Source organism: Sminthopsis crassicaudata, chromosome 3 (genome assembly GCF_048593235.1).
Source record: "Sminthopsis crassicaudata isolate SCR6 chromosome 3, ASM4859323v1, whole genome shotgun sequence".
NCBI lineage: Eukaryota > Metazoa > Chordata > Mammalia > Dasyuromorphia > Dasyuridae > Sminthopsis > Sminthopsis crassicaudata.
This window is the reverse complement of record NC_133619.1, coordinates 465,049,225-465,074,001: the sequence shown is the minus strand read 5'-3', so window position 1 is coordinate 465,074,001 and position 24,777 is coordinate 465,049,225. Positions and strand designations below refer to the sequence as shown.

At 33.9% G+C, this 24,777-nt stretch overlaps 2 long non-coding RNA genes across 2 annotated transcripts in view; one reads left to right on the top strand and one right to left on the bottom strand.

Moving 5' to 3' along the window:
* Positions 1-4,044: 4,044 nt before the first annotated feature.
* LOC141559688 (uncharacterized) lies at positions 4,045-7,972 on the bottom strand. The gene is made up of 3 exons (XR_012487525.1): positions 7,892-7,972; positions 5,611-5,920; positions 4,045-4,107 (listed from the first exon to the last, which is right to left on the bottom strand). It is a non-coding gene; the product is annotated as an uncharacterized LOC141559688 (long non-coding RNA).
* A 16,295-nt stretch (positions 7,973-24,267) lies between these two features.
* The window catches only part of LOC141559687 (uncharacterized), a 49,169-nt gene continuing 48,659 nt past the window's right edge, over positions 24,268-24,777 (top strand). The window contains exon 1 of the long non-coding RNA XR_012487524.1: positions 24,268-24,359. This is a non-coding gene — a long non-coding RNA (uncharacterized LOC141559687). The remainder of the gene's footprint in view (positions 24,360-24,777) is intronic.

The following is a 24,777-nucleotide window of genomic DNA, read 5'->3' as shown; positions in this document are numbered from 1 at the left end:
GTTGGAAGAGGAATTAAGGATGGTTGTCCTGGTACTTGTCCTTAAAATGGAGATTCTGGGAGGAATTCACAATAGGAGAAAAGTGAAGGGATGTTTCAGACTTAGAAGGCAGTTATTCCTGCCTTCTCTAAAAGGACTTATATCACTGATTATGAAATTGATTTAGTTAGATTTAAGTGAGGTAGAGTTTTTCAAAGTCATCAGCTTCACTCCCTCCACCAGTCTTCAAAGTCTTAAAGGCAAGATCAAAGGCAGTTAAGGAATAGTGGAAAAGTCTGAAGAGTCAGAAGTAGAATTTCAGAGAGAAATGAAAGCTCATTCTCTACCTAAATTATATTAATTTTTCTAGTTGAAGTCACAGAGCAATTGGGATTGAATCTACAACTTTTCATCTAAAATAAACCCCCAAAGCTACAAATGGGGGAAACAACTATATGTACTTCAAGGCCATTATATTGACTTTAGGATTAAAATGAGCTAATTATCACAACAGAATTACATGGAAAACATGAATTCCTAAGAAATTTCAGTAGTTCAAAAGAAAAGAAATGGATGATGAGTGTAATCCATTTTGGGGATGGGCTTGTATGTTGTATGTAAATAACATTCAAAACCTAGCCTAGGTACATAGAGAGTAATGGGAATAGAACAATTGACCTGAGAAAACTAGATTGGAAGTTATATTAGGATAGGGATTTTGTTTTAATTAAAACTTCCCTTGAAACCTAGGATAATGCTGCATTCACAGTTATGCTTTAATGAATACTGCTGCATTCTCTTGAATGATCCATCAAGTATGCAAGAATTGAAGAATGGGAAAAATGAGAGGAGCATGGATTGTCACATGGGATTAAGAATATTGAGTTAAGAGAGATTGGATGAGGAATTGTGACTTTTAAGGCTGAAATCTAGAGTATGGTTTTGGAACTCAAAGCCTTATATAACCTGGCCTTCTCCTCCATTTCCATTTCAAGAACTGTGTAAGTCAGTTCAGTGGATTCCTTGCTGTTTCTTGCATTACACTTCATCTTCCAAATTTATGCATTTTCACTGACTGCTCCCCACATCGGGGATTCTCTCCTTCATTTCTGTCTCCTGCTTTCCTTGATTTCCTTTAAGTCTCAGCTAAAGTCCCACCTTTTGCAGGAGACCTTTCTTAAACATCCTTCTTCTTAGTGCCTGCCCTCTGAAAATACCCCCAGTGTAAATCTTGTTTGGACATGGTCATTTGCATGTTGTGCTCTCCTTTGGACTGTGAACTCCTTGACAACAGAGGCTGTCTTTTACTTCTTTACATCCCCAGCACTTGATTCATAGTAAGTTAAGTGCTTAATAAATTCTTGCTGACTGCTTCCTTTCACAAATACAGAATTCTTCAGGCTAAAATTTAGGAATTGGAAACTAAGGAAAAAGCAAATTTTTTCAATTAGCCACAACCTAAAAAAAAGTGATGAGATAAGAAGTTTAATGAATATGAAGAAAAGAGAGGTGTCTTCCTTTTTTTTTTTTTTTTTTTTTTTTTTTTTGTGTTGCCTGTTCTGAACTATACTTACTGATTGCTGGTACTGAGGGTTCTGCTGGTGGTTTGAGAGATACCAGGAGCAGATGTTTTACAAGTGGGTTTTAATCATATCTTGTAAGAGACATGCTCAAACTATCCCCAGCCTCTTTGAAAAAGAAAGTGACAGGAGTGTTAAAAAACATTGTCAGTTTTGTGATGAGGTTCTGGGCAGAGGCCACCAGATTCTTGGACTTTTGGATATTATTTTCTTTCTTTCACCTCAACATCTGGCACACTTCACTAGGCAACCATCTTTTGATGTTCCTTTAAAGGGGTATATTTACATGCTGCCTCTGCGCATACATCTAGCATTTGCAGTAGCATCTGTTGACTTATTTTTGTTGGTGTCGAGCTAATGACAATTTCCACAGTATTCTTCTCTCATTACAATGGAAATAGTGGCTCATGTTCATGTCACATGCCTCTGAATCATGGCATTTTGGGCATTTGGCACTGCATGTGCTGTCATTAGGATCATATGGCTATGTTGCAGGAGGAAGATGCCCAAGGCAAACAGAAATTGAAAACAAGATGATAAATACATCCCCAAACACTGCACGTCATTTTGGAAACACTGAAATATAGAACAGAACCTTAATATGGGTAGAAGATTCTACATATTTCCCCTTCCTGCTGTTGGTGGTGAAAGCAGCAATTTACAAGAATAAGAAAATGGACCAGCAGCACTAGAAAAGAGGCCAAAAAGTAGTTAGGAAAGAGATGGGTTTGCCTATTTTTGTTTGTCTGCTTTATACCAAGGTGGTAAGAAGAATCCTGCTATGGTATAGTGGAAATTACAGTGGTTCTAGATTTGGAGGAGTTGAGTTCAGATTCTGCCTCTGGCATTTACTGTCTGTGAGACCTTAATCTAATTGTTTAACTTTGTATTGGGCAACCAGGTGGCAAAAGGATGGAGAACTAGTCTTAGAATCAGGAAGACTCTTTATTGAATCAAATCTGGTCTCAGAACTTGCCATGTGACTCTGGCCAAGAAACTTAACTCTATCTTAGTTTCTCATCTGTAATGTGCTGGAGAAGGAAGTGGTGAACATTTCAGTATCTCTGCCATGAAAATCCCCAAATGGGATGATGAACAGTTGGACATTACTGAAAAATCAACTGAACTGAAGAAAACAAAGTGAACTTAAGTTTTGTTAACTGTTGGGTAGTGTAGGGTATAGAATAAATGGCCTCTGAGCTCCCTTCCAGCATGAAATTTGTGGTCCTTGTACTCCCTCTTCCTCTTAGCATACCAAATGCACAGAAAAATAGATGTACAGAGTGGGAAGGACATCATTCTAATCCTTGCTGCCTTTTTACTGATATAGGAATTCTCTCTACAATATTCCTGCAAGAGTTCATTTGACTCTGACTAGAACATCTTCATCAGAAACTCATTATCCCAAAAGGCAAATCATTCCTTTTCAGACATCCTTAATTGCTGAAAAATTCTTTCTTATATTAAGCTCAAACCAACCTTAAAGCTTAAATTATGTGAGCACTGTTCTCTAGTTAGTGTGCACAGATTTGTAAGAAGCAATAGCGACACATAAGGAATTCCACCAGACAAATGAAGAAAAATGGGATGAGGAGAGCAAATCAAAACTAATACATTTTGGATTGCTTTTTAGAAAAACAAAAGAAATGAAAAGAAAAATCCCTGAAACTCATTTTCAAGTCGAAGGTGCCAGGAAAGAAAGGGTTTGGAGTGGGAAAAATATTCTCTACCTTTTCAAAAAAAGATTTTTCTCTAACCATATTCTCTGCTAAAGAACTATTCCTCGATAAACTGGTACCAGGATTAAGGTCCCTTAAATTAAGTTTACCTGTGATTGAATCAGTGTTGTTGATCAACAATCAATAAAATGCCCAATAAAAAGATAAGTATGCCTATGTGTCCTTTCTCATAAGAATGAGTTCTTTGAAACCTAGTGCTACTAGTTTTCTGGTTTTTTATTTTTGTTTTTTTTTTTAATCCTCTATAAAAGGTCTTAGCATACTATGCTTAAGCCATATGCTAGAAGCTGAATAGCTCTGTGACCTTTTCCCTGCTTTCCTTAGGCCTAGAAATGGGATAGTGGGTATTTATATTAAAAGTAAACAAGGAATTTCAGTGTTAATAATACTGTCTGTGAAGGTTCTCATAGAAGGTAATGAGAGCTTTTGCTTTATTAGACTATTTCTAGTGGCTTTTAAGAAAAGCTTTTCTAAGGGCAATATAGTTATCCTTTAAATATATGTGTCTGTTTGCCTTCAGTTCAGCCATAGGGCATAATGGATAGAACACTGGCTCTAAAATGAGCAAGATAGACATGAGTTCAAATTGAGCCTCAGACATTTACTAGTTCTGTAGGACAAATCATTTAACCTCTGCTCTAGCCTCAGTTTCCTTGGATAATAATAGTACCTACCTTATAGGATTAAGTGACACATTTATACAGTGCTTAGCAATGTGTATGGCACAAAATAGATGCTATATTCATGGTTATTCTCTCTTCCTCCTGCTCCTCCTTCAATTCCTCACTATGTATTGGAGTTTTTTCTTTCTGCAACAATTAGAAATGTTCCAATGAGTTACTACCTGTAATTGATATACCAAACAATGAGTACTACTAAAGTTTTCAAACTCTGAAATGGTTTTTCCTCATTGTATCTTTTTGTTTGCCATTGTTCTTCTCTTTTTATCCATCTTTGTCTTATTACTTTCCAAATCACCCTCTTCAAAATAAACAAACAAAAAAACAAAAAAAGGAAACATTCTTCTGGGCCCAGGTTTGAAATGTAGCACTCATCCTTAACTCTTAACTATTTGAGACCCCTTCATATCCAATCTGTTGCTAAAGCTCTTTGATTTCACCTATGCAACATCTTTCATATACCCTTCTTCTTCTCTGACCATGACTCTGATGAAGGACCTCACCACCACCTGGCTAGCCTAGTCTGTTGGATAGCCTGCTGGTTGATTTCCTGCCACAAGTCTCTTTCTCATTCTAGTTCATCTTTATTCAGATCTTAATATGATCTTTCTAAAAATATTAATCTGATCATGTCATTAGTCTCTCCTAAATAAACTCTAGTGGTATTGTATTATATTCAGAAACAAATATAAAATCTTTTGTTTGGCATTCAAATCTCTTCACAACCAGGAACTTCGCATTTCCCCTCCCACTCCTTTCCAGTCTTGTATCTTATTTTCTTTCATATACTCTTCTCACTGTTTCTCATAGAAAACTTTCCATCCTTGAATTTCATGCATTTTCTTTTTTTTTTCCTGAAGAATTTTTTATGGATATTTTCTGCTTCTTACATCACCATATTATCCCATTATCTCTCTTTCCCACTCCTCTCCCCTTCTAAGAGAACTATTTTATAAGAAAAATGATGATTTTTTTAAAAGGAGAAAAAAGTCACTTTAACCAATGAATATATTGAAAAAGTCTGAAAACATGTACAATGTTAACTTCTGTGGTTTTCCTAACTTTAAGACAAGAACAGGATGAGTTGTGTATGCTGGGGGGAAGGTTGGTCTCATATCTCTCCATTTGGATTCTGTTTTATCTTTTTGATTTTGTTACATTTATTTCCAAATTTTTTGTTGTCATTTTTTATCCATTTACAGATTAATGACTAATTTTCTTGTTAATGACTAGATTTTTTTGGTTCTGCTTACTTAGCTCTGTAGCAGTTGTTGTAAACCTTTTCATGCCTCTCTGTATTTATCACATGCACCATTTCTTACAACACAGGTGCATTACATTCATGTATCACAATTTGTTTAGCCATTCCTCAGTTGATGGGCATCTGCTTTGTTTTCAATTCTTACCTGTCACAAAAAAGTCCTGCTATAAATACATTAGAGTATATAAGAATTTTTTGACTACATGAATTTTCAGAGACTATCTTCCATGCCTCTAATGCCCTTTCTCCTCATCTGTCCCTCTTGGCTTCCGTGGTTCCTTCAAGTTCTAGAGAAAATTCCACTTTCCACAGGAAACTTATTTACCTTAATTCTAGCACTCTCTGTTCTTTTAAATTTATATTGTATATACCTTGTTTGTTCATATTTGTTTGCATGGTGTCTCCCCCAGCTCCTTGAGATCTTGTGCCTTTCTTTTTATTCCTAACATTTAGCATGGTACCCGGCACATAGTAGGCATTTAATAGATATTTATCGACTGACTTAATTTTCCATCTTCTTGCTGTCCAAAGTAAACAGAAAAACCAAAGTTGTAGCCTGTGCCTTTTATTGATTGTTGATCAGCAATACTGATTCAATCACAGGTAACCTAATTTAAGGGATCTTAATCCTGGTAACTTGTTGATAGAGGAATAGTTCTTCAACAGAGAATACAGTTGGAACTAGAAAAGAAAATGTGTATAAATATTGATATGATAAAATATTGAATGAATGATATAAAAATACCAAACAAAAAATTGAGAGCATTATGGGATGTAAAATACATAATTCGACTACATTAAATTAAACCATTTTCACAAATAAAACCAAATGCTTCCAATATTAAAAAGAAAGTAGGAAATTAGAACACTTTTTTATAGCAATTTTCTTTGATAAAGATATCACTTCTTTTTTTCCCCCCTGAGACTGAGGTTAAGTGACTTGCCCAGGGTCACACAGCTAGGAAGTGTTTAAGTATCTGAGATCAGATTTGAATTCAGATCCTCCTGACTTCAGGGATGGTGCTCTATACATCGCACCACCTAGCCACCCAAGACATCTCAAATATACAAAGAATTGACTTAAATTTATAAGAACAAAACTCATTCCCCAATTGATGAATGGTCAAAGGATATGAACAAATTTCAGAAGAATTTTCAAAAGAACTATAGTCATATGAAAAAATGCTCTATGTCATTATTGATTAGAGAAGGTCAAATTAAAACAACTTATTAAGTTTATATGTTCTAGAAATGGTGCTTAGTACTCTGGGTACAGATGGGAAAAAAAGAAAGAGACAGTCCTTACTTCAAGGAACTTACATTCTAATTGCAGAAGACACCGTCTATAGCTTGATAATCAAGAAAGAAAGTTTGTTCTTAATGTAGGGGATAGCATATACCTAGCTGCAGGCATATGGTAATATGACTTGGGTAAATGACTGGATAAGTTGTGACATTGAAGCATGGTCTGGTGTCTAGACAAGAAAAAGCTTTTACAGTGGAGAAGAAAAGGGGGGACATGATGGGGAGTGAGTGAACCTTACTTTCATCAGAATTAGTTCAAAGAGGATAAAAAATCTATCTTATCTTACAGGAAAGTAGGAGAGAAAAGGAATACTAAAAGGGTAGGAGGTGATTGAAAGATGGTCAGATTGGGGGAGGAGGTAATCTTTTTGAGGAGAAACAGGGTAAAAGGAAAAAGAGGGTGAACAGAAAAAGAACAGAATAAACAGGGTGGGGAGAGAACAGGATGGAAGGGAAATGTAGATAGCAATCACAACTATGGAAAAAAAATTTGAAGCAAGTTTCTTTAATAAAGGCGTCATTTCTCAAACATATAGAGAATTAAGTCAAATTTAGAAAAATAAGATCCATTCCCCACTTGATAAATGATCAAATGATATGAAGAGTTTTCAAATGAAGTAATCAATCATAGCTATCTATAGCCTTATAAAAATATTCTAACTCACTATTGATTGGAGAAATGCAAATGAAAACCATTCTGAGGTACTACCCCATATCTATTAGATTGGCTAATGGGACAGAAAAGGAAAATTTTGGTAGAAAATGTAACTTCTGAAAGCAATAAACAGACTAAAAGCTGTAAACTCCTTTAAGATGAAAGAATCATTTTATAAAATTAAAAACCAAAGGAATGAGATGTATTCTTTTCAACAAAGCAGGAAAGGGAGACAGCCATTACTGTGATTTGGGAATATCATTTAAACAAAAGCCAGACTATCAGATAGGAATATTATTTTAAAAGTTTTGAATGATAACTTTCCATCTCCAAACTGCATGTCTAAATAATTTTCTAGTCATAAAAATAGGCACATTATTATGCATATGCAAATAACTATAGTTGAATCTCTTGAATGATACTCTGACTATAAAGTCTCCCTACTTCCCAAATTGTTTTTTGTTTTGGCTTCTATTTTGCTTTAAAATTAGAATTTATTGAGCTTAGTGATTTTGTGAAAAATGTTAGACTAGATAATTCCCTTGAATCATGTTGGCTTACAGTGAGAGTCTCACTTAAATGTAAGTAATACACATTTCAATCTGAAATGTTCCCTGTACATTTGATTATATAAGTTTCTTTTTTCCTGTGCAGAAAATGAGAAATAGAGTTAATTCATGCTAATTGCTAACCACAAATTAGCTGTCATCCTTCCTCTTTTTCTTCTTTTTCGTAGTGGTGACTTAGGATGACAGTTATTCCTGTGAATCTGGAATCTTCCAAGTGGGGAATCATAGCTTATATATTTAGAACTGAAAGTCTTTGGAATTCCTCTGTTCCAATTGCCTTATTTTTAAGTGGGGAAAAACTAAGACTTGGAGAAGGAAACTGACTTGCTCAAAATAATGGTGAATTCTAGAATGAAGATTCAAACCTAAGTTTTCTGACTACACATCTAGTGCTGTCATTAACCTGCCCAGCACATGTCATAGAACAGAAACCTTAGAGAAAAACTTGTAACCAGAAAGCACACATTTAGTTTCATTCTTTTTTTTTTTCTTTCCTGAGGCAATTGGGGTTAAGTGACTTGCCCAGGGTCACAGATCAAGGAAGTGTTAAGTATCTGAGGTCAGGTTGAACTCAGGTCCTCCTGACTTTTCAGGGCTGGTGCTCTCTCCCCTGCCCACCTAGCTACCCCAAATTGTATTCTTTTTTAATTGATTAAATGCATCAAATATAATGTAGCTTTTGTAGCTATTTTGCCCATAGCTACTCTAATAGCTTAACTGAGAGTCTAATACTCTGACTAATAGTATTAACACACTATTCTTCCTCATTTAGCTTTGTACTTTCTTTCCTGTGTGATGAGTGGAGGACGTCCAGAGGAAAGCTGGCATTCCATTTGAGGATAGTTTGAAGACCGAGGATTTTTTAGGGGCAAGATAGAGTTTAAATATTTGAGATATTGTTCCACAGAAGAAGTATTATTCCAGCTCTGTCCATGAGGCAGAAACGGCTGGAATGAATAGAAACTGCAGAGAGACTGATTTAAGATTGATGTAAAGACAAATTTTAAAACAATTAGACTTGGACTCTTGAAGTGAGAGGCTGAGAGAAGACAGTATGACTTTCTACTTCTTTTATGAAATAGAAAAAAGCTCAAACACGGATGTTAATTATTGCTAACTAGAGAATGGGTAATTTTCTAGGAGCCTTGTACTAATATGACCTTTGATTAGCTTATCTGTGTGGATGATCTTATCTTTACTGGTCTATCTACTCTCAGCCTCAATGACCAAAATTCTACAAAAGGGAGAAAAAAAGACTGGCTTAGTTTAAACAAGTGAGCTTTGGTGTATTAGGATCAGTGAAGTTTTCAGCATGGGGCTGACAGATTCCTCTGGGAAGGAAATGTGTATGCAGTACTGGGAAAAAATGGTTCAATATTTCACTTACCACTTTTTATGCTCTACCTTGCTGAATATTCAGTTGGTTGAAGAGCAACATGTAATTGAGAAAAGCTGTTTTCTTTTTCAGTTGTGGCACTATCCCATTTGGGATTTTCTCAATGAAGATACTGAGGTGGTTTGCCATTTCCTTTTCTAAATCATTTTATAGATGAGGAAACTGAGACAAACAGGGTTAAATGACTTGCCTAGCTTGACACAGCTACTAATGCCTAAGGCCAGATTTGAACTCAGGAAGATGAGCTTCTTGAGTCTGGGTCCAATACTCTTATCAATACACTGTTCCTTCTATCTGTTCTCAAATTGAGAGGAAGTAGGTGAAATAAATCTGTTCAGTACCTGAAACAAGAGTTCTCTCATTGAGATAAAAGAAAACTTCCTTCATCTACTCATCACCTTATTGGGCACAATGTTTTCCTAAATCCTTCACATTAATTGATATTGTCATTTCTGAGTCTAATTTCTGAGTATGTCCAAGGAATGTTTGATTTGCCATATGGGAATCACCAGCTTTATTGGAAACATTGAGAATATAGTTTTGAAGTTAAAAATCTGAGGAAAATCTTTTGTTCTTTTCCAGGATGCATTCTGGACTTGTTCTACCATGACTCAGAATTTTTTTCATTCTGGAAGCTCAATCCAGTGCTAGAAGTGTAGGAACACTTGTCAGTATTTCTTTGCTTCTTCTCTCTCCTTCTGATTGAATGGCTCCTTTCTGAAGTTCCATTAAAGGAGGGTTCCCAGATAAGTTAAATCTCATTCTTTTCCTAACTCCACCTAGATTTCTTCTACCAAACTCCAGTAAGTTGAATGTGTATGTCATACCTGCTTCTGCTTTTGAGCTTTTAAAAATATGTTGTTAGAATTCATCTTCCTTGGGGCAGGTACTGTCTTTCTGCTTCTGTATTTGTTGTTGTTGTTGTTTAGATAAAAAGGTTTTATTGACTTTTTTTTTTGTTTCTTTCATCATCATAGTTATCTCATTTATCCCTTCCCCTTCCAGAGAACCATCCCATATAACAAATAGTAATTTTTTAGAGATGGGGGAAAAAGGCAGCATAATTGAGTAATATGTTGAAAAGATCCAAGAACATGTGCAATGTTTAACATCTTGAGACTTCCAAATACCACAAAGAAGTACATGGTATCCTCTCATATTTCTTTATTTGACTCTTGAACTTATAATTTGATAACATGTACTTCTTTTTTATGGGTTGTTGCTTTTTCCATTTATAATGTTTTAGTTAGTATTGATTCTGTTGGATTTACTCTGCATCAATTTATATAATTATTGCCATTCATCACACACCCCATTTCTTATAGCATAATTGTATACCATTACATTCAAGTATAATATGAATGTAATTGTTTAGACGTTCCCCAATTGGTGAGCATGTATTTTGTCTCCAATTCTTAGCTGTCATAAAAAGCACTACTATAAATATTTAGGTGTGTTGCGGGGACTTTTTTCATCCATAAATTTTTTAGGGTATAAGCCCAATAATGGAGTCTCTAGTTCAAAGAGAATGAACATTTTAGTTACTTTATCTGTATAATTCAAAATTATTTTTTAAAATGATGATATTATTTCAAAGTTTTATCAACAATGTATTAATGTGCCTATCTTTCAACAATACTTCTGACATTTACTGCTGTCAGTTACTCTCCCCTCCCAGTTTTCTACTTCTGAAGTTTTTTAAATTCTTCTGAAGGGTTTTTTAAATTTATACTTCCCTTATTAGTGATTCAGAGCATTTTTTCATATGGTTATGAATACATTTCAGTTCTTTTTAAGAAATATTTATTCAAATTCTTTGTGACCATTTATCTTTTAGGGAATGGCTTTGTGTGTGTGTGTGTGTGTGTGTGTGTGTGTGTGTGTGTGTGTGTGTGTATAATATACACAGACACATCTAATGAATACCAAATCCTTATCAGAAAAATTTAATACAAAGTTTCCCTCCCATATGAATGACTTACTTCCCTTTTTATGCTAGATGTATTAATATTTTTTCCTAAGTAATTTATGTTTTCTGGTTTATCAAACTTTATACAAGTTCTATTTTTTTCCTGAATTTCCCTTGTCTAATTTGTATCATTAATCTTAACTCTTTATTCTTTAACAACTAACATAGTTTTGATGGCTGATGTTTTATAACATAGTTTGATGCCTGGAAGAGGAATACTCCTTTATCCTTATTTATTTTCCTCATTTCCCTTGATATTCCAGATGTTTTATTTTTTTCCAAATGAATTTTCTTATTATTTCATCAAATTCTTTAAAGTATCTTTTTGGTATAGCTTTAAACGTGTCCATTAATTTTGATAATATTGTCACTAGAAGTTCAGATATTTGCAGCTCTGGTGTAATAGGACTTTGACTCATGCCAGGTTTTCCTTCTTGAAGGATTGAGGCTCCATTGATTTTCTGTTGTAGCTTATGCAAATTTCTGTTTACTGGAGATCAGGTCTTAGTGGCACTTAAAAGAGCAAAGGATTCTCAGATTAAAAGTATGTTTCAGTCCTTGGACAGATTCTCCTTGGACAGATCCAAGTGCAGCCTTGGTGCCAATAGCTTGGGAGGCGTGGAAGGATGCTAAGTGAGATCAGGATCAATGTCTGTTCAAGGTTTGGGGGCCTTTTGTAAAATTTTGATTTCTTTTGGATTCTGGGTGTATAAAACTATGGAGGCAATTGAAGTAATTTTATCTTTGAGGGATAATTTCTGTTTGGAGGGGATCAGAGAAAAAAAGCTAGTCTTTTATCTTGTTGCTCACATGATCTCTACTTAATAAATTCTGCTTTTATTTGCATTCCCAGAACTTAGCATAATGTCTGGCACATAGTCCTAAATGAACGCTTGATGATTGAAAGGAGACTTTGCCATGATGAGGGTGGGAGTGGAGTTAAGGATGGAAGTGGGGAAGGAATCTTATTTGCCTTCATGCAAGGTAGATAGAGTTCAATGAAATTTCTTGAAGTTTAGTAAGAAAAATATATCCTGCCAGGGTCAGGAGTATGCTTGAGAAGTAAAAAAGAAATCCTGAAAAGAGAATTTTTCATACTTTATTATCCTCATTATAAACCTCAAAAATACAGGAGATTTGAATATAACTGCCATTTTAACCTGAACCACCTCATTATGACTTCAGTGCTAGAATATTCTCGCTGGACTGGTTTTTTGTTCTTTAGCAAAGCATACTGATGCTGTTTAATTGGCTCAGCTCTTGTTCTTAACAGTAATTCATGCAGCATGCCAGGGTGTAGTGCCTGATTTTTGCAAAGGTTAATCTATAGGAGTAATGAGAGATAAAGATTAAACAGCATTGACATTCTGCTTTCACATCCATTGTAGCTAAAATATTTATACTTCAACAAAAATCAATTTAAGAAGCAGATGTTACTTTGCAATTTGTCTCTTCAATCAGCAGTTTTAATTAACAAATGCTTCCTTTTGATGAATTATTTTTGAAAATACCATAGAATGGGCATTTTCAAAATAGCCATCTAGAAAATTTTTCTTTCTTCTTGTTTGTGTATGTGTGTGTGTGTGTGTCTCTGTGTGGGAGGGTGGAATGGAGGGTGTAAGTAGGGACTGGAGGTAAAAGATATAATTTTTTATATGATGTAAAGCAACCATAAACCTGTAGGCTGCAGATATGGAGTCCCTTGACCCCCTACTCCATGTGTGGTATATATATATATATATATATATGTATATATAAACACACATATGGATACACAGAGAAACATGATGAGAGAACAACAAGGGATTAGGAATTGAGACTTGTCATAGTGATGATATAATTATACTATACTCATTTTACAAAAATGCCTCAGGGTAGAGGTGGACTTGGGATCTCAATGATTATAAGCTTTGGCAGGTTCTACATGTTGGAAAAGCTTTGAAAATGGACACATCAACAGACCATTAAAGACCAGTCTTACAAAGTACTATGAGAGGCTTGACATCAGTAAGCTGGCTACTTGGTGATGATTTCTTTGTCAACCTATGGAACAAAGAAAAATACCAAAATGACCCTTATTTCAGCCCTTTGTGGACGCTCTTCTGCTTCTGTCATGATAATGGTAGAGTGAAGGAAAGAGGACAGAGGTTGCTAACAACATGGTTTTGAGATTGTCTATACACTTTAACATTTTTCTTGTTAGTATTATAAATATGAGATCACTACCCAGTGATGAATAAATGATCACTCTGCTAGCAGAACTAAATCGTCTTGGCATTACTACTATTAGTGAAACCCAAAGAAAGAAGAAATTGTAGCCAAATGGAAGAATTTCTCATAGGTAACTTCTTATATTTAGTAAAAGTAAAGAAAGGAATTGGCAGAATTGGTTCCATCTTCCAAATGACAATTCTTCAAATACTTGAAGTTGGGTATTTTATCTCTTTTTTTTTCATCTTTTCAAACTAAATATCCTAATTCCTTCAACTGACACATTTTTGGCATGGTATCCATCATTCTTATCATCTTGTTCACCTCCTCTGGACTTGCACCCAGAACTGCACACAATTCTACAGGCTGTTGACTGACCGAGTACAGTGGGCAATCACCTTTCAAGCCACTTGATAACTTATAAATGATCCATGGAGTAGTCCCAAGTTTCCTCAGCCTATCTGCACATGATTCTGGTACACCATCATTTTAATTCAAAGAGATTTTAGAATTTAGCTTTTTAGTATCCTATAAGTAAGATTGCCTGAGACATACTCCCTGGTTAAGGTATCAAGGCTAAAATAGTATGGGTTGGTTTCAAGTTCACTTGTACATATATATAATGTGAAAGTTGGTCTCTGTTTTAGTAAGAAAGCCAAAAGGGCTAAAAGAAGACATTTTTTCTTCTCTCCATATTATTAAGGAGAATAAAGTATTTTTTCTTTTAACTTGTCATTCAATTGCTTCAATTGTGTCCAAATATTTTGTGATCCTATTTTGGCAAAAATATTGAAGTGGCTTGTCATTTGCTTCTCTAATTTCTTTTATAGATAAGAAAATTGAGGCAAACAGGGTTAAGTGACTTGTCCAGGGACAGCTATTAAGTGTCTGAGATTGGATTTGAACTCAGGTCTTTCTGATTCTAGGCCCAGCATTCTATTCACTGTGTCACCTCCCTGCCTGTTATAAATGATCAGCTTCAATTAGTTCAAATTTAAAGTTATATATATTTGCCTTATGTTACAGCTTTCAGTATGCTAAAATCTTTCAGTTTTTTTTCAGGTGAAATGTAAGTGTACTTCCCCTTCCCAGACTTATACCTATAAAGCTGATTATATATACATAAAGTTAAAATAATTCTTATAGTTTTGAATCTACCCAATTACTATCCTCTAATTCACATTTCTCCATTGTATAATAATAATAATATTAACAAAATGATATTTAGCATTTGGAGAGAGATTTAAAGATTGCTAAGTACTTTACAAGTATGATCTCATTTTTATCTTACAACAATTTTGGAATGTAGGTACTGTTAATTCTCTTCATTTTATAGTGACTTACAGAGTCAAATAGCTAGTAAATGTCAGAATCTGAATTTGAACTCAGATCTTTTGACTACAAGTCCAACATTTTACCAACTGCATCACCCACTTGCTGCAAATATCTTTTATATCCTCAAGGAAAACAAAACCTTTATTAAATATTTTTCTAATTTCCTTCATCTACTAGTATAGTGATCCTAGGAAAGAAGTTAATGAATTTTGTCTGACCTAATTTGTTTCTGGTAAAGCCAAACTGGACCTTAATAGTCACCAAATGATCATTTCAGATACTTAAAAGATACGCTGAACTTTTTTTAGGAATAGAAATCAAATTCATTGTTGGGCAGTTCACAGTTTCTATCTTCTTTTGAAAACTAGGACATTTGCCATGTGGCAGCTGAACTATGTAATAACTACTATGGTGGTGTAAGACCTATGAGGGTAATTCTCTTCAGCTTTCTCCCTTTTCTGTACTTCAGGTAAATTTGGGGGTTTGTTTGCTTTTTGTTTATTCATTCATTCTTTTTTTAATCTATCTTTTTTTTTTTTTTTTTTTTTTTAACCAGCCTTTATTATTTGCCCTCAGTTTCTGGCCATGAGCTCATCATTCTTGCATTTTAAACCATATTCTAGTTGTCCAAATTCTCTGATCAGTTACCATTGAATTAGTTAACTGTTCATTTCACAGATATTTTTTCCTTTTCTGAATCTCTTGTCTTCAGTTAAGAGTAGTGAGGACAGCATCACTGGTGTCCCTAAGGTCATTAGGGTTTTACTTAGGATTTTATATTCCATATGTTTTCTAGTTTCCTGATGGTTATCATTTGTCTCCACATAAATTACCCAGAATGGGCAGTAGTTGTCAGGTTTAATGAGTCTTGAGATGTTCTCTGTCACATTCCAATACCTTCTCAGGGAAGATAGCAATCCTTTCTATTTTTTTGTATGTGAGGTTGATAAATTGCTTCCTTGCTATCCCTCGACAGGGAGTGATTAACTCCTACTACTTGTCACTTCTTCTTTTGTCATTATGGGATAACCTCCTACTGGATGTCACCATAGAGTCAAATCATTGTTTGTAGCCTGAGAAACTGCCTTCTCCTGAGATGGTCCAACTCTGGCCTATATGGGAAAAACTCATAGCTATTACTTAGCTAGAAATAACTGTGGTCCTTCTTTCTTTTTTCTCATCCCCTTGCTGGGTCACATCTTCCCACTATCCAACTTTGTGATATAAATGAAAATTCCCTATGCTTTTTTTCATACTTAATTTTTTCTGTTACTTTCTTGAAACATTTCTTTTTCTTTTTTTTTTTTTTGGGGGGGGAGGAAATTGGGGTTAAGTGACTTGCCCAGGGCCACACAGCTAGGAAATGTTAAGTGTTTGAGATCACATTTGAACTCAGGTCCTTCTGACTTCAGGGCTGGTACTTTACACTGTACCACCTAACTGCCCCTTGAAACATTTCTTAAATTCTTCTAAAGTCTTATTTTCTATGATAAAATGGAGAGTATAAAGATGGCCTCCTCCAGCCTTTTCAACTTTTCCCCTGAAACAGACATCAATTTTCATGTCATACATATGTGAGGGAGGAGTTGAAATCAAACTATCCTATTTTAAATTTCATACTTTAAATAGCAAGTCTTAATCAGTATTACTCATAGGATTTAGACTAATTGTTAAAAGTCCTTTGAATTGAAAGAGTGGCTTTCTAAGACTCCTCTGAGGCGGCCACTGTTTTGGTGAGGGATAGCTATGACTTTGACTGTGACAGGTTCTTCCTTTCAGGTCCCTCTTGCTTGTAAAAAACCTTTGTGATTCTCAAAGGTTTTTAATTTTCTATTTTTCCATCGTTATCTTTATAGCATCCCTGGATTATCTGGAAGTAGAATCTGAGTCAGTAGTTTATGGTAAGACAAATTCATTGGGATCCAAGGGGAACTTCTAGTGCTCCTTACCAGTGGGAGAAAAGAACTTCCAGCAACCAGGACCTATGAGTAATCCTTTTGCACTCTCTATTATTGATCCAATTCTGCTTTGGACTCTATATGAACTTTTGTGTAATGTTCTGTTTCTCTATCTGTTCTCTGGGAGCAAGTTTCTTGGGGAGCTTCTGGGGCAGCCTTAGTTTTAGTTTCAGTTCAATAATCCCAAAATGCAGCCAGGAGTTAAAGTCTAGATCCTATATTGTGTCTTTCAAAATCCTGAATCTTTTCTTGAGGTCCCGTTAGCTTTAGTAGAGGCCTATATCTCTTCTTGACTCCCGAGAGCTCTTGTGCAAATGTCTCCAAATCCAAAGGTTTGTCCTTCAGCCTCCAGCCTCTCGTCCTTCCCAGTGTCTCCAACCAGCATGAGGGTAGATGTGGGAATGAATCTGCCTCTGTCTCCAAGTGTGGGATTGTGGGTTTCCCAGAAGTCAATCCTAGTTGTGAATCTCCCAAAGTCCTCGCCTCCGAAGACCCCTGAAGTTCTGGGAAGTCCTCTCCTTGACTGAATCCTGGCTTTTTATATCCTCCCAGAGAGTGGGTTTGTGGTTACTCCCTGGGCTTGTGGGAGCTCTTTAAAAGTATGCTCTTTTAAAGGTGTGAATCTCATGGAAGTATATTACTGAAGTAGAGTACATTAGTAAGTACATTACTGAACTAGAGAATTGTTAAGTACCATGCTAAATTAGATAATTATATCCTTTCTAGTGACTTAGCACCTTGTAAGAATCCTAACACTTTTGTAAATGGGAGTCATAGAGTTTTGGGGAGATATTTTGTATTAACCTTCCTTAATATGCCATATTAATAAATCTTTTAAAAAGATACTTAAGATTGGATGACTATGGTATATAAAGGTACTATTCTATAAAAAAATGATGAGCAAACTAATTTTAGAAAGGCCTGATGATTTATATGAACTGATGCTGAGCAAAACAAACAGAACCAGGAGTACATTATACATAGTGACAGCAAGAATATGAGCTGATCGATTATGAAAGACTTGATTCTTCTCAGTGATTCAGTGATCCAAGGCAATTCTAAATAAACTTTGGATAGAAAAATGCCATCTGCATCCAGAAAAAGAACTATGGAGATTGAATGTAAATCAACACATGGTATGTTCATTTCTTTTTTCTGTTTTTTTTTTTTTTCTTTCTCTCCCATGGTTTTTCCCTCTTGTTCTGATTTTCCTCTCCCAACATGATTCATAAAGCAATATATATATATTAAAAAATAAACAAAATTTTCCTTGAAAAAACAAAAAAAGACTGGATGATGAAATAATTCCCTACTAATTTTTTTGGGGGGAAATACATTCATTAGGGCTACAGTCAATGACACAAGAAAGCCATCACACATCCCCTTATGGCCACCAGAATTTTGAGGGGAGAAATGCAGCCAAAATCTTTTTTATTAGTGAAAAGGGAGGTTGGGATAGAGGTTGTCAGAGATTATGGGGACTATACATATAGGCATTTTTATGGTACAGGAAGAAGAAGAAAAATACTCTGGTGTTTCATGCTTACTTGGAGCCAGAGCCTTATTCGTGTGTGTGTGTGTGTGTGTGTGTGTGTGTGTATGTGTTATTATAGTATTTTTTTTTTATTATTTCATTATCTTTTTGGTTGACTCCTGTGGCTAACTGTTCTGCCAGTGACTTAGCCTTGTGGTTAGATTTTTTCTGTTGGGGTGATTCACTTGGTTAGATTCTGAGGTTAATGTGGGAAATTACTCTTTGTTTCACTTACAATCTGGCTCTTTATTTCCACTGTTTGTTAATTGACTTAGGGCAAGTTTTTCCTCATATAATCTTATCTGATACCTTATCCTAGAGTAATAGCAACTGAATTCTCAAAAATGACAAGAAATATAATTTCATGGAATATTTATTCCTCTTATATTACAAAGATTATTATAAATATTTGTAAAAACACAAGAAACTAATTGATGCTAATCAAAAACTGCAGAGGATAAAATAATAAAGACATCCTATTAAAAAAAACCCTCCATATTAAATCAACAGATCTTAGGATGTTTGAAGACTTCAGAGATAAAGTAGTGAGGTTGGCAAAAATACAGTCTAGGAATTAGGAATGAAAGAAGTTAAAGAATTGTAAACTATCTAGTAACTTCACATCTATACATCATTATTACTTTCAAGAAAAGAATCTGAAGGCCTTGAATGCCAAATGATGAGTGCCAAATAACTAAAGCGCCAAATAATAAAAGTATGAGTACATTTTAATAAATAACAAACCACATATTACTAATGTAGAAATCAGTTACCATAGGCAATCAGACCACCAATTTAACAGAATAAAATGAGAAAAGAAACATTCCTTTAATTAGTTATTATTGTTTCTTCCAGGATCCAATAAAAAGGGAAATACAAACTAACTCACTAGCAGAAATCCAAATGGTTTTAATTGCCTGCATTGTTTCTCTTTGGCCCTGGTGTCCAGATATTTCGTTACATTTTCCTGGACTTTTGACTTAATGATTTCAAAATTATACTTTGGAAAGCTTTCTCATCTCTCTTAGAATGACCTAATGGTTGCATTTGAAACCATATAGTTTAACTTTTCATTTTTCTGAAACCTTTGAAAACTGTTCTCCAAACTTTAATGTGTGTGTTTTTCTTTTTATTTTCTATTGTAAGTTCTAAGATAGAAAAATAATTTTTCCCTGAGTTTCTCATCATTTCTTTTTTTTTTTTTTTTTTCATCATTTCTTTACTACAGCTACTTTCTATATGAAAGCTTCAGTCTTAGGTTTAAATCCAAGAGGGACTTTATTATCTGTTAAATGAGACCTGAAAAAGGTAATAAGCATTAAGACTTATCAGCTATTTAGATAGTGGTGTAAATAAATTTATTAGAATCTTTTCTGAGAGCAGGTTTTGATAGAAGTGAACAAAGAGAGTTCATGAGAAGGCCCTGTCAGATTTGTAGAAGGATGAAGAAAGATATGGAGGACAATGAGGTCTAACTTTTGCTTATTTAATTATTTTTCCCATTTGGTGATATTAGAAATCCCCCTTTTTCTATTCTATATGATGATCTGGGTCAGTACCAGATTATATTTTTCTAGATGATTAAAACCTTTAATAAAGAATTAATTTTAAAGAAAATAAACTGATTTATAGCATGTCAGATACTGTGTTAAGTTCCAGAGATACAAACATAAAAACAAACATATTCTTTTGCCCTCAACAGGCTTTCATTTTAATGAGATAAGACTGCATATGTTAGGGAGTGGTGGGGCCAGGTAAGAATATTTTGATTTGTAAAGTTACAGAAATGTTGACTAAAACTATAGGGGGATGTGTAGGCAATCTCTCCTGCATCAATGCCATAGTTAATTTTATTAAAATTTCAGAGCTGGAAAGTATGTTTTTTGGGGCAAGGCAGGGAAAGGGAAGGAAGGACGGATGTGGGTGATCAAGATAGTGTGTATGGCAGCTGCAAGATAACCTGGAAGCTATGTGAAGTGTGGCAGGGGCTAGCACTAGATGTCAGGGATAACTGAAGCAGTAACCGATCTGTAATCACTCCCCATTACTGAGGTTACAGTTAGGAAAGGCTTAAGTTTCCCTAAGACTCAGAAAATAAGGGTTCTTGTAATCACAGAACCATTAATTTCTAAAACTGAAAGGAATTGTTAGGATAATCTAATCCAAACCAGACATTTTGCACATGAGGAAATTGAAATCCTTGGATGTGACTTGACTAAGATCATTCAGTGGGAAAATTGGTGAGCCAAGATTTAAACCTAACTGATAATGCTGTGCTTTAAAAAAATGCTATCAATAAATCAATTATTATTGCTAGTATTTAACTGGTTTTCTTTACTTTTTGCTGAAGCCCAACATTCATAGCCCTTCATAGGAATATGATGTGACTTTAGGCAACAATTTTACTAAAATCAAGCCTTTAAAACAAAACAAATAAATAAGAATAAGATGACCTACTGTTTTAGTGGCATCTCTTTTCTCCGAAGATCTTTGGAATGAAAAAAAAAACAAACACTTTTTTTTTTTTTTTTTTTTTTGGTTTGGAAATTTTTTTATATCATGCATTTTATTACTGAGCAGGCAGCTATTACTGAGCAGAATTATTAAAGCAACTAATTCTTGTTTAAATTCTTGTTAAATTAATTAAATTCTTGTTCTCTGCCATATCAGGTCATCATTTGAAATGTATTGATAATTCCTTTCAATTTTTAAAAATTTATTTTATTTTTAATTTGTGGGATAAAACTAGCATTTCTATAACATAGTATGTAATGTTCTGATTAGCTTTCTGGAGGTCTTGGGACAAGCCTTGGTTTCAGCAGAATAATCACCACAAGAATAGAAAGGAATAAAGTCCAAAGTATTGTCTCCTTCACAGTCTATCTCCTTCACCTGGGGCCCAGCTAGCTTTCTGGGGGACCATTAGACAAGCCTTTGTCTTGGTGGAGGAATGCAGAAGGCAGGAGAGCCACCAGGATGGTGGGAGATGGAATGTCTCTTTTCCAGTCCTTGTTGGCTTTTATACACCTTATTGTAATTACATCATTACAGCATACTAATAATGTGTGAACTTAGAGAACCATTACATCGCCATGCTAACCACTAAGTATATGTGTAAACTAGATAACATTGTCTCATCAATTCCTCTGAGCCAACACCTTGTTGGACATATCTGTGTAGAAAATATATATATGATGATCATTCTATGCATACTGCTATTTATCAGTTCTTTCTCTGGATACAGAAAGCAATTTCCTTCAAATGTCCTTCCTAGTTAATTTTGGTATTTATAATAATAAAAAAATTACTTATTTTTCTCAAAGTTGTTCTTAAAACAATATTGTTGTTATTGTATATAACATTCTGTTGATTCTGTTCATTTTGCTCTTCATAACTTTGTGTAGGTCTATTTATGTTTTTCTAAGATCATCAAACTCATCATTTATTATTGCACAGTAATAGTCCATCATAATCATATACCATAGTTTGTTCAGCCATTCCCCAATAAGCAATCATTCCTGTAATTTCTAATTATCACCACAAAACAGCTACAATTCATTTTTTGAAAAATAATATCTAGGTTCTTTTTCTTTTTTTATAATCATCTTTGGAGATAGACCTATTAGTGATATTGCTAGTTAAATGGTATAGGCAGTTTAATAATTCTTTGGGCATAATTCTAGATTGCTCTCAAAATGGTTGAATTAGTTTACAATTCTAGCAACAATAAATTAATGTCCCAATTTCTCCATATCTTCTCTAATATGTCTCTTTCTCCTTCAATCATTTTTAGCCAATCTGATAAGTGTAAAATTATACTTCAAGATTGTCTAAATTCTCATATCACTAATCAATAATGATTTAAAGCATTTTTATATGACTATAAATTATTTTGATTTTTTTAATCTAAAAACTGCCTGTTCATATTCTTTCATCATTAATCAATTGGGAGATGCCACATATTATTACAGGTTTTACAAAGTTCTTTATATATTTAACATGTGGGATCTTTATCTGAGAAACTGTGTATAAAATTCCTTCTGCCCCCAATTTTTTGTTTTACTTCTGATCCTGGCTATATTTGTTTTATTAGTATAAAACCTTTTTAATTTAATGTAATGAAAATTATTCATTTTATGCCTCACTCTGCTCTCTATCTTTTGTTTACTCATAAGTTGCTTGCCTATCAATAAAATAAATCTATAAGTGATCTATTTCATATTCTTCAACTTTTCTTGTAATCTCTCTTTTTATCTAGGTCATGTTTCCATATGATCTTATCTTGGTAATAGTCTAAGATATTGATCTATATCCAACTTCTTCAATTTCACAACAATCTCCCCAATAATTTAAAAAAAAACAAATAATGAATTCTTATCCCCAAATATTGTCAAAGATCATTATATTTATTTGCTGCTGTAAATTGTATATCTACTCTCTTGCATTGATCTACCTTTCTATTTCTTAGCCAACAACAAATAATTTTGATAATTATTGACTTATAATATAGTTTAAAATCTGGTACTGCTAAACTCGCTCCTTTTTCATTTTTAATTATTTCCCTTAATATACTTGATTTTTTTTTTGCTTTTCCAAATGAATTTTTATTTTTTATTATTTGCTATTATATCACCAATATCATTTAATATTGTATTGGAAATTCTAGCAATAGCAATAAAAGAAAAAAAGTAGAAGATATCAGAAGAAAGAATGAGGTAAAAAAACTATCTCCTTTTGCAGATATTATGATATACTTGAAAAATTGCAAACACTCAACTAAAAAGTTGAAACAATGAATAATTTTAGCCAAACAGCAGGATATAAAATAAATCCACAAAAACTATCAGCATTTCTCTATATGTCACACACAAACCCCTACAAGAATATACCTCATTTAAAGTAATTCTAGACAGTATAAAATAAAAAGTACACCTGTCAAAATAAACCCAATAACAAAGCAAACAAAATTATACAAAACTTTTAACAAAATGATATCAGATTTAAATAATTGGAGAAACATTAATTGTATATGAGTAGGCAGGATCAATATAATGAAAATGATAATTTTGCTTAAACTAATTTACATATTCAATGCCATCCCAATTAAATCACCAAAAAGTTATTTTATTGAATTAGAAAAAAAATCACATTTTCCAAGGAATTTTTTTTATTTATTTGCAATTTTCTAGGGAAAAGTTTTGTCTTCGTGTCAGGAATTCCTGTATTTGCAAACTTTCTTGTCACATGTTAATTTGCCATAGGTAAAATTAGATCCGCTTCATAAGACATTCCCACAAGTCAGTATAAGAAATCAAAGTTAATTATTTTTACTGAAATCCTATATCATGACATTCTAAGAGTTTCTATCATCTATTAGATATGGCACTTTAGATAATTTAGACCTAACAGATAGGTAAATCCTGATTATAACTTATTCATATTTCAGTGCTAAAAGCTACACACTGCTGCATGATTTCATTTTCCCTTTATAAGTGCAACTTTATTATAATGACAAAATTGAGGTTGCTCAAACACTAACCTACATTTACTTTTAATAATATTATAAAACATGTAACTAAAATTTAAAATAAATGAAACAAATTGAGAACAAATGGCTATATTTTGACTAATGAGAATTCTGTATTTTAATGAGACTTCCTTAGGCACTTTCTTTTTATTTTTAAAATTCTTTTTAATTTTTTATTATTATAACTTTTTATTGACAGAACATATGCATGGGCAATTCCTTCCTCCTCCACAGGTCTGAGAGGTAGACTATCCTCTGTTCCTCTAATCTATTTATAATCTTATTCTCTATGCCTAAGTCATGGACCCATTTTGATTTTATCTTGGTGTACGGTGCACAGGCACTTTCTTGACTTTAAAAGACATTTTTTGCCCTGTAAAATTACTAAAAGCCATTTGCTTGCTGTTAATTTAAAAAACATTTTTTGGAATCCTGGTTACTGGAGGCTGTAGGTGTTATAATTTGCCAAAGGAGTTTTTAATGAGTTGCTAACTCTAATTGCTTATAGCTAGAATGATATTATTCCTGTCTTCCAGACTGTTTTCCCTCATTTTATGTCCTTGGGTTTCTTTCCAGGGTCCCAGCAGGAAAACTCCTTTCATATTTATTCTTCCTGTGGCTTAAAAGTGAACTGAAACTCAAAAGACAACATGCTGGCCAGGTACCAAGCACTGTTGGCATCATTTAATGATGATTTTTGTTTAGTTAAGAAAGGTTATTATGATCATCTTCTTTCTGGTCTAACATTCCATTCACTGTCAACTCTGAAGCAAAGATTATGAAATTTACCCCTCTTAATTCCTCACTTCTTTCTAAGCACAATAACAACTTGCATTTATGCAGCTTTTTGAAGTTTACAAAATATTTTCCTTATAACCTATGAGATAGGTTGAAACAGTATTTTAATTCTCATTTTGTAGATGAAGAAATTGAGACTTTGAAAACTTAAATGACTTTCCCAAACTCACATAATTAATAACTATTGCAGAGAAGATTTGAAGTATCTCCTATAACTCAAGCCAAGTGATTTGTAGATAATACTGTTCCTGTTGCTAAATGACTTTCGGATCTTCACTAAG